Source organism: Thermobia domestica, chromosome 7 (genome assembly GCF_964235325.1).
Source record: "Thermobia domestica chromosome 7, izTheDome1.hap1.1, whole genome shotgun sequence".
In the NCBI taxonomy this organism is placed as follows: domain Eukaryota; kingdom Metazoa; phylum Arthropoda; class Insecta; order Zygentoma; family Lepismatidae; genus Thermobia; species Thermobia domestica.
The window spans coordinates 230,178,992-230,191,080 of NC_137460.1; positions in this window are offsets into that span (position 1 = coordinate 230,178,992).

The window sequence follows — 12,089 nt, forward strand, 5'->3', positions numbered from 1 at the left end:
TTTTCTTTCTTTGCGTGTTTCATTTCACTATTCGTATAGTAAACTTGATAATGTATATAATTTTCAGACAGTTAGATATCCTCTTGTCACTCAATTTACGTCATAAAAATATATATCACTTTTCACTAAAATCACTACACTGAAAAATATTTTTTCTTCTTCTTTTTTTATCAACACATATCCATCTCATCGATGTCATCCACAGGTTGGGTATCAGTTTCCCCCACCATGATTGTGTTTGAATTCTGTCAAATAATTCATCCCTGATTGCTTCTATATTTTTTAGTTTACATAATACTTTCATTTCCAATTTTAATCTTTCATCATCAATGTTTATATCACCGTCCTTCTTCAAAGCCGAAGATACATTCGGAAAACTATTGTTCATTTCACTAATAATATTTTGTTCATTTACACACGTATGAATTGCCGCAAGTCCAGTACATGCAAGACATTGCGATTTCTCGTGACCCCGGAAACACACAAATCCACCAAGATGGGAGAAATTTTAGGGAAAAAGGATGAGAATGAAGAATAAGTCGATAATCATGTACATGTTCATACACTTACGATGCGTTCAACTCTGTGAATTCAATATCGTGCATACTATGTCCCGTTAAATTAATCTTTTTTTTTCCTTTGTATATTAAACAAACGTTTCCACTCTGCAAATATGTTAATAAAGCGCCATTATCTGCTTCTACTTTTTCAGTAAATCGTCCTGGTAGAATCACTTTTTGTCCTGCTTCAAAAGTCACACAAACCTTCTTTCCATATACGGTTGTAATTAATTTGCAATCTACAATACGATAGGTTTTATTAATTTCTAAGTCTTGTAATTTTGTAAAAGATACTAACGACGCTGCATTAAGTTTGGTTAATAAATTCATTGACGCTGCCATCTTTAACTAATGAATAATATGTTCACTCTCGAAGACGTAATCCGCACTGATAATCTCCAATAATTTCATCTGCGTATGGGGTCAATCTTGCTAACAGAATATTTGAAAGGATTTTATAGGATGTTGACAGAAGAGAAATGCCTCGATACCACCTCTCCCCTGCTACATTTAATATCCTTATTCAATTTCATTTCCTTATTCACACACATTATTTGATAGATGTATCAAAATATCATCTTTAGTAAATCTTATCTATTAACAGACTTATTTTTCATTACACAAACTCAGCGTTTTCGCATTCAGATTACACTATCTTCAGTCGCACGTGAGTATGTTCGTATGTGAAGACGACAACAAACATACATGTAATCTCAAATGCTGTATACGTTTGAAAATACGATATTCACGATTCATGCAATGCGATATTCCCTCTGAACAACTAAGGTCTATTCGATCAAAGAACAGTCTGCAAACAAATTCTATTCCCATGAACACTTACAAGTGAATTCGTGAGAATCCCAAGACCAAATTAGATAACGTAAATAGTTCATAACCTACAGACATTTCGTGGGGCGTAATCTTTTGTGCTATGGGAATGTTATAGCGCAATATTTCATCACGGCTTCAACTTAAGTGATTTTAATTACTTGTCATAGCAGACAACATCATGTGAATATTCATATAATACTTTTCACATGCAATACAATCAACCCTGCTGATTTGAGCATACACATTTTTTCATCCTACGTTTTAAAACATTATGATATGCTATGAGAAGTGCTTCCGCTACCAATACCTTTAAAAAACATCCATGAACTACAACAATCATCTTATCAACTCAATTTCCTGAGAAGGTTCCAGACGAAAATTTTCCAGACGTTTCGTAAGAAACTTCTCAAACTCTTCGCAGAAAATCTGGGAACTTCTATTCTTAGCATTACAAGATAGGTCTGGGGGGGGCTGAGGTGAGGGAATCTAGCTACCCAATACAAGACGACTAGAAAAAAATAGGACGAAAAGTTTTTTTTTTAAATAAAATCTAATCTATATGCGAGGCACTGACGTTCAGTGATAGAGTGCCCACCTCAAGTTGGATTACTCCGTGCGAGGATTAATTCAACTCTAAATCGTGAAGTACTGGTCTCGCGTTCGATTCCGATGTACAATCTTTATTTCATAAGTTAACGAAGCTACAATCAAGGTTAGTTGTCTGCTTCACTTTCACTCCCAAAATAATAATAATAATAATGTAATGCTGTATTTTTTAAATTTATTTTTATGGCTGTTATTTATGTTTTAATACCACTTTGGTCCGGGTTCGATTCTCGATGTTAAAAAGAGAGAGAAAGGGGACATTGAACACTTGAAAGTATTATAGTGCTTCGAAATGAAGAGCTTCGAACAATGTACATATCATATGCTACGCTAAAACCAATACATGAAATTCTTTTTTTTTTCATGCAAGAATTAATTCAACTCTAAATCGTAAAGCACCGGTCTTGCGTTTAGTGTACAGGTTCGATTCTCGATGAGAAAGCATTGAATATTTTAAGACATTAAGTATGCTCTTCGCTATTCAATACATAACGAAAAGACGAAAATCAATCAATCAATCAATTGGGAAGCTTCGAACTTGATATTCAATCAATTGGGAAGCTTCGAACGTGATAACTAAAAGGACTCTCATCAAGATCCGGTAGCCGCCCCAAGAGTATGAGCATAGTAACAACGTTCGCTTACGTTCTTCGCAGGAGGGAGTGGTGTGGAGGGGGTTTGGGAGGTTCAAATCCATAATGAAAAGACAAAAATCAATCAATCAATCCATTGGGAAGCTTCGATCATGATAACTAATAGGACTCTGATCCGTCCATCAGTATGAACATCCAAGACTATGAAGGCCAAGAGCATCTAGCTAACGAAAAGCAAAAATCAATCAATCAATCAATCATGAAGCTTCGATCATGATAACTAATAGGACTATGATCCCTCCAAGAGTATGACCACCCAAGACGATGAACCCATCCAAGACTATCACCATAACAACAAACTGTTCTCATACACGTTCAGATAAACCAAAATTTTCCCACGCACTTCTCTGGTAGCCGTAAAAGGCTATGACCATAGCAACTAAAGGCTTGTCGAAACTTGCCTCCCAATTCCAGGAAATGACATCGATTTCTAGGTAGGCCAAAATTTTCCCATGCTTATGAAGGCCCTCTATTCTACTCGGTAGACCCCTTCATGAGTGTCCTCTGGCTGTAATATTTCCCGACTGTTGACGCTAACGATGTAGCTACAACCAGGGGCGGATCCAGGACGGACTTCTGGGGGGGCGGTCGGCGGTAATACTGCTACTTTTAAGAGCTCCAAACTTGTTATGGATGGGTTTATTTATATATAAAATAAGAAAGTTTTCTCTTGTGGGGGGGGGGGCGATCGCCCCGATCGCCCCCCTCTGGATCCGCCCCTGGCTACAACACTACGCTAAGAAGCTCAATTCAGGAACATTACAAGAGTTGACGTACATTCTCTCTGTCTTCTTTCTTTTTCTGTTAAAATATTGTGATCAACATTATTATCAATCAATTCTGCTGGTTGAATCTTTGTTTCATTAAATGTTTGTTTTAAATTTTACAATAAGTTCTGATTGTCCATCAGGGCCACTTATCATATGTCCTCCCGAATATTTTAAATTGTAAGGTGTGTAATTTAATACTTCATTGATAAGACAATGCTAAACATCTTTTATAGGAAAACGAGTCCCTCAAGTCCGTCTACAAGTAGGCTTCTCCTCCCGTATTGTTGACCTGATTCTCTCTAATGGTATTTTTTTTTTAATATTTGAGTTGTACGAGAAGTTAGCTAACTATATTTCTCCGATTCTGTAGTTTTATATACCATTGTTTTTTTTTTAGTTAAAAATGTTTTGTGCATCAAAATTGATTGTATTTCTTTGTTCGTAAAGGTGTGTGTAATTAAGCTGCAACACTAGTAAACGACTATGATTTATTGTAAAACTTAAAATGAAAATATTTTACACTATATTTTAAATATAGAAATGAATAAATATTAGCCCATGGCTGGTTTTTAAAAAATTATGTTTTTAAATTATGTCATTGCTTGTATATGTATTTGTGTTTCTACTAGATGTAAAAATGAAATGAAATGAAATCTTTGAGTTTTACGTTACCGGCTTATGCCGGTTAGGCTAAAGGAGACGGTGATGATGAGTAATGAATGAAATGGTGGAATGAAGAAAGTGGGAGGAAACGGGAGAGCCCCGAGAAAACCCATGCACACGGTGTTTGTCCACCACAAAGTTCACTTGGCGGTGGCTGGGATCGAACCCGGGATCCCAAGCACCAGAGCTGAACGCTCTGGATCCCAAGCACTGAGCCACCGTGGCCCCTCTACTAGATGTAAGAGCAGGGTCAAAAGTAAAAGGGAACGCGGGAGGACACCGTTCTCCCACTTTCAAAACTATCTACGGTTTCCTCAACTTCCTAAAAAAATCAATGGGCAAAGATAGGCATGGGAGTCGGCGTGACGTCATCCGTCCCCCTACCTTTTCAAATCCACTTTTGCCTTTTTGTAAAAGTAAACTGAGATCATGACAGTTAACGTTTATGAATAATGTATTTTCGCTCAGAATTGCATGAGTAAAACAGTAATAGAAAATTATGAGTTTTCATAATTAGAGTAGACTTTAGGTAGTTATTAAGTAGCAATAGAATATAGGGAATATATAATTTTAAGCAAATTTCTGATATAATAGATTTTCACTGTACTATTACATGACAGTGTCATGTTAGGAGAACTAAATAACTTGAAGAGTTGAAATGAAATTTTGAGTTTTACGTCCCACGGTTATGGCCGTTAGGCTAAAGGAGATGATGATGATGAGAGATGAATGAAAGGGTAGAATGAAGAAAGTGGGATGAAACGGGAGAACCCCGAGAAAGTACTTTAATCGTGACAGTACGTAAGGTTAGTGTCCTACGCAGTTGCTCTATTCAGTCAAGTTCGCAGAACCGTTTGTTATCCTCAGAGATAACAGTAAATTTTACCTAGTTATACCCAGTAACAGTAAATTTTAGTTTAACTGTCTTTGTTTTTAGAAATTCTTACAGCTACAAGATTAAATACTTACGGCCTTATGCAGAGTCGTTGATTAGCGTCATACTGAAGGCCTGACTACTGCAGGAAACATGTTAGTCAAAGTCTTTATTTAATATAGCACTAATCACGCGTCAGAACGACTCTGCATAAGGTCCATGATCTCTCAGAACAAGGTATAAGTGTTTATTTCTTGATCTCGAATGCTCACACGTCAAGAATGAGAACTGGGATCAATGAATGTAGTGGTGAGGATTATTTATAGTTGAAACGCATATGTACTGTACCATTATCAAGAATTGTTGATCCATTCCTGGATTAAGGTCTTCCCAATACTTTTTGACAAGAATCTATCTTAGATAACTCATTTCCCAGATATTCGCAGTGCTACCTAATTTCGTCACACCACCTTGTATTAGGACGCTGAGTAGGTTACTACTTGTCACCTGTGGTATCCAATAAAAAATGTGCTTTTGTATACCTTCTATTGCTTGTTTCCTAAGAGATATATGTTTATTTATCACCTATCCCTCTACTATCTGTCTCCCTCTTTCTATATGTATAAGCATAAACTATATACAGATTAAAAAATAGATTATGTTAAAAAAAAATAGAACATTATCAGTGGTCATAGGCCTCTACATATGGTAGACCAATAAGATTCGAGATACCAAAATCGTATGCTCGAACGTTTGGGATCAAATATAGAGACAAGCCAGAAAACCGCAAATCATTTCTTACTTGGAGAAGCGGGAGTCGCCAAACTACAACCACCTCTCCTGTTTCGAATTTTTTTTTTTTTTTTTTTTTTTTGTAAGTGTGTTTATGTTAGAAATTAATAGTAAAAGGTCCTTTAAAAGTTAAAAAGTACCTTCTATTCTCACTAATTATAGTGAGAGGTTTTATATTATGTATTTTCAACCAAAATAAGAAACAATTACAAAAGAATTAGAAACATGTCAACTAATAGATTTTACGACTTATATATCATTTTAATGTCGTTCAATTTCTTTGCACTAATTAGAACACTTATTAAATATACTTACTAGGTATTTATACTGTCATCTGTGGGTTACTTTTGCACGAATACAGCTTTCATAATTTCTTTTGTGTGTATGGATATCTCAAGAAGTATGTTTCAAGAAACACTATATACGACGAGATCTAGTTTAAATTGAGATCTGAACTAGTGTTGGCTACACGAAATTATCCTGCTTTACAATTGGAATTTTCACTAATTCAAATAAATAGTGTACAGGGTGTTTCAAAAAGAAAGACCTGATATTAAAAGTCCATATGTATTAATAAAAACATACTACATAAATGGTATAAATTGCAAAATACTCACAAGATCTTCAAGTTTTTAGCTATGCTATTACAAATGCTCTATGTATTCACCACCAGCAGCACGAACAACATCTAGACGATAGCTAAATCTGTCATAAATTTTACACAATGTAGGGTGAATGTGCCACTAGTCAGCCCCTCACCGGTAGTCAGCCACTTACGCATTTTCGAAACAAAAATAAGAAAACATTAGGTTTTGACTCTTGTGAATATGAAGCTTAGCTTTTAGACATTCGTCCTGTACACAGCCGATCACATGTCACACCGAAATGTCACCTAGTGTCACAGCAATAGGTGGACAAAGAAGACGCTATGTTGTAATGCGTGAATCTGCTGCGTAAAAAATAACAGACGAGATGTTTTGTTACGAGTGTGTATTTGTTATCTAATGTAAAAATAATAAATATTCTTTTTATTTGTATATATTAAGGAAATGAAAACAGAAAAAATATTATTGTAGATTTTGAGCATTTCGTTTGTATAGGGGGGGGGGCGAGTACTGGAATTGAAAAATGAGTGATTTTCTAATAGTCAGCCTCCGGGGCTGAGTACTGGAATTATCGCATATGTGTGCAATTTCGTCCATCACATGCCCTGACGAAGTATTCACTTCCTTTCTGTTAATAATATACAGCATGACTCACAAATCTTTGTTTTTCCAGTAGTCAGCCCCGGTAGAAATACAAAGGCCGAGTACTGGTGCCTCGGAAGCCAAAAGTCAGCCCTGTTGTAATTTTACTGCAATTTTAAATATCAACATCCAAATTTGCTAAAACCAGGTTCCCACTTACTCATTTCATGTAAGTAAATATAAATGAATGAAAAAGGACGAAAAATGGAAGTTCAGAAATGAAAACGATGATCAATTCACCAGTACTTAGAAGAGTCTCTCTACAATGCACTGAGGGCTGTAGAAAATGGAATGACTATACGTGAAGCTAGCAGAACATTCAATGTTTCTCGCAACACACTGCAAGATAGGATTCATGGTCGAGTACATAAATAGAAAAGGAAAATGGGACCAGATCCAGTGTTAACACTACCAGAATAAAATAAGCTAGTTCAGTGAATTACTGAAATAGCCAAAGTTGGATTTGGGCAAAATAAAATGGATATATTGAATACAGTATACAATATTGTAAAAAGTGATAATAGAAAGAAACCTTTCAAAGAGAGCTATCTAGGAGAGAAATGGTATAAATTATTCTTATGAGGAAACCCAGAATTAGTTTGCAGAGTTCCCGAAGGCAAGAGCAACAGTCACCGAAGAATTTATTCGGAAGTGGTTGAAAGAACTCGAGGAGTATCTCCAAAGCATTAACGCATCCGATATTCTTCAAGATCCCACCCGAATTTTTAAATCGTGATGAAGCTAGTTTTAGCTTTTGCCTCGAAACTGGTAAAGTTATCGCATCGAAAGGTTTGAAAAATGTTTATGAAGTCCAACGTGCAATTCACAAAGAAACAATCACTGTTCTTCTAGTTTTCTCTGTAAACGGCGAAACTGTATTTCCAATGGTTATTTTCCCGTATGTTAGACCACCACGTGACATCATAGAAAGTATGCCGAAGGTCTGGTTTTGGGGAAGATCAGAAACAGGCCTGGATGAGGATTGATACTTTTTATGGGTAAACTGTAAATGGTATAAACAAATGGCTAGAAGAAATAACGTTAAAAGACCAATAATTTTATTTGCTGAAGGGCATCGCACACATCCAACTATGGAACTTAATGTGTTTTGCATCAAAAACTGAATAATTCTATATGCCTTACCACCTAATACAATACACATTCTTCAGCCAGCAGATGTTAGTGTATTCAAATCCCTCAAGATAGAAGACAGTTCATGACTGGCAAAGCCAACCCAAAAACAAATAAGTGTGTAACAAAATCTCACTTCTCTTCACTCTTGTCAACGGTGATAAACCGTTCTTTTCTCTCTGATTCAATTAGAAATGGTTTCAGGAAATGTGGCTTGTGCCCTTTCAATGCAAATGCTGTAGACTACTCTAAATGCATTAAAAATAGCTTAGTGAAAAGACGTTTGGAAAAATATTGTAGTGTATCGGCTGACATTAATTCACAACACTTTCAATCAGCTCAGTCAGTGATTTCATATGTAAGAGAAAAACTGGAAGAGAAAGATGTAGATACTGAACCAGTGTTAAGAGATATCGAGGAGGAAGCTTTGATTCATAATAATTCTATTGAAAGAATGGGAAATTTATCAACTGTTAGTGACATCAAATGAAAGCAGCGACGAATTTCAACTCTGCTCATCTGAGAGTTGATTTCCTCGCAGATTCCTTCTCTATTTCCTTGTCAAGTAGATCGTACTGAAATATTGGCCCATAATGTAATGGAAGATAGTACGATGTTTTGAAAGATGGTACATTACTTCAAGTTCAAGGCGCCAACGTTAATATTGAGAACACAGTCACAGATAAAGCTCCCGAAAAGAGTTGAAATAACAGTAGACAAGTCTCACCAAATTTTGAAAATAATTTATTTTTGCCAGGACCAATTGCGAAGACTTCAAAGGGGAAACGAAGCAAGATAAATTACCAAATGCCATATCGTCAGATGAATGGAGAAATATAATGATAGCCAAGATCTTAGAACGGAAGATAGCAGTTGAAGCCAAACAAAAAAGAAAAGAAAGAAAGAGAGCAAAGAAGAAAATTCCAACTTCGTGGATTTTTTGTGAAAAGACAACTACTACAATTTTATTATTATTATTTGTGAGAAGTAAATGTTTTATTTGCGTTTTCTAACTTAATAAGGGTGTTCAAACAATAATGGTGATAAACTGATGGCTGTGACATATTTCTAGTCTAGTTCTATATGAAATGTTTCTAACTTCGTAGATTTTTTATGAAGACATAATTTAATTTTATTTCATATTTCTTTAATTTTTTTTTCTTTTTGCGTTTTCTAACTTCTAACTGGAGTGATCAAATAATATTGTGATATACTGGTCATGAAATTTGGCTATGATCTAACAACTTTAGTTCTATTTGAAATGTTTTAGCTTCATGGTTGCTTATATTTTTACGAAGTGTCCGCTCAATACAATTTTGTTTCTGTTTTTCCGAGAAATAAATAATGTGTTTTTTGTTAAACAATTATAACGTAATCTGTTATATTTGTGGTGTCATGTAGCAAAATAAAAAACGCTCCATGATATTACATCTGTTTTTATTATTAGTTTCGAATTTTGTTGGCTGACTTTAGGTTCGTTAATGGCTGAGTTCTAGAATGTAGTGGCTGAGTACTGGTGTTTTACGGCATTTTTAGGAAATTTATAAACATTGTTAAAATCTTAAACATGACATTAAAAGCATTCCTTTCATTGTAAACTAGACTAAATAATGAATACATATATCATGAAGAAGTCTCATTCTGTTCAAAATTAAAATCAAAAATGACATTCAAACTTAAAATTTGAGATAGGAGGCTGAGTACTAGCACATTCACCCTATCTGCGTTCACAGCAGTTATGGCAGCTGTTATTCTGTTCTTCACTTCTTCTATGTCACGAGGAACAGGATAATATACATTATCCTTAACATATGCCCACAAGAAAAGATAGCATGTGGTCACTTTCGGCGATCTTTGAAGCCAAGAATGTAGGGCAGTATCTTGGATTCATTCCCGTTCTGCCTGAAGGCCCTCCAGCACTTTGTAGAAAATATTTTCAATGATCTTATCTTTAGGTAGAACGGGAATTCCTGTTCTGCCTAATTCCCCTTCTGCATAACCTTTGGAGACAGGGAATTTTATGCGGGGAGGATCTTGTAGGGAAATGCAGCACTGAAATAGACTCCTAGCGTCTTTTAGTATATAATGCCTCTAGTAACAAGGGCAAGGATAAAATCTAAGTGTTCAAAATCCAACGAAAATTCTGAGAAGACGGACAAAATTCATGGGATGGAAGCATAAGAGTATATATTGGATGGATCATAGGAGTATACCAGCGTACACCGTATATGATTACTTTATCCTTCAATTGTCGTATATTCAATAATGTTATCTGTAATTTTTCAATGTACATAATTTTTTTTTCTTTTTGAAATACTGAAAACCCAATAAAAGGTAAAAATGCTATAATAAAAGGGCAGACTGGCTTAAATTAGTTTTACACACACCCATATGAAAATATTGGGTACTCCTATTTGCTATACATTCACACCCATATGAAAATATTGGGTACTCCTATTTGTTATACACTTAAAATACGTTCAGCATACTATTTTAGGTAGGATGCGTAAGACCATTTATTTTAGGTAGCATATAGCAGTCTTTTATTTTGAATGTTTTATAAATATTTATTTATTTTAGTTCTGAAATATTCATCAATTTTCTTTTAGCAAATATCAAAATGTGAAATATATACGTACTATAATACTCTTACGTGTTTCATTGGTTTCCAGTATCTTAAAAAAAAAATGTTATTTCAATAAAGTGAAGAATTATAGATATATTTTACATGCACGACAGTTGAAGAAAAAAGTAATCATCCTTTGATTAGGTCCAGGTATGATTCTGTCCCTTGAATTTTGCCCGTTTAGTCAGAATTTTTCTTGGATTTTGCCATGCATTCCTAATAATCTGTTTAGGAATTCTATCAGATTCTGTAAGAAAAATAACTATATCTTCAAGTTTCATCATAAATTCTAGATGTTATTCCACTTGTTCTTCTGAGAAAAATGTCTAGTATACAGTTCTCTTATTAGCAATGTTATTCGCATCTACTTTAGTAAAGATGAATGTGACTTTTAAAAAATACCAGCAAGGAAATGGAAAATTGATTGACTCTGTTGCCAGAAAAATTTTTGACATTATAACTGAAACGAAACAAACTCACTTTGGTCTAATATCAAGTAATTTCACAACAAAAGTTCATTCGAATTTTCAGTAATTTATTACCAGCATGCTAGGGTTCGCACTATTTAAAAGGTACAACAGTTAAAATCCTCAAGATATGTTTGGTCATGCAAAGCAAACAATGCAAGAGGATGCATAAAGAGGCCTTGTCACTTTACAAGAACTTGTAGCCGAGGGCGCCCATCAGAAGGGGGCAAGGTGGGACGCTCGCCCCCACCCCTAGAGGAAATTGTACTTCAGAATATCAAAAATCCAATAGAATTTTTACATTAGTTACACCAAAATTTGAAACTATTTTTGAAATGTCGCTTATACTTGCCCCCCCTTGGAAACCACAACATGGGCACCCTTGCTTGTAGCTGTCATAAAAAATCTTGAAACCCAATCTTTCTATTTACTGTGTACATATAACAACTTCTTGAAAGCAAGAAAAGTATTTCCACCTATGCAACACTGCACTCTAGTGGACAACCAGTGAACCTCCTCATTAAAAACGTGTATTTTGGCGCACTCCCTGTCCCTGTCCAAAAGATTCCGTTGTTTCGAAAGCGGCGAAACTGTTTTTTCCTTTATGTCAGCGGGAGGGCGATAACAGGTAGCAAGCGAGACGTCCCAGAAAGTTGCACACTGTTCAACTCCTTGCAAGATGGAAAAGATGTTTAATGACCCTTTCAAGACTATGTGTACATGGTGAAATATGGTAGGGTTTCAAGATATTTTTTTATGACAGCTACAAGTTCTTCTAACGTGGCAACCCCCTTTAAGGCGGCCCTTAACCCCATCCACTACGATTTATTTTCTGAATTTCCTGCCCCTATCTACCATTTATTTTTCTT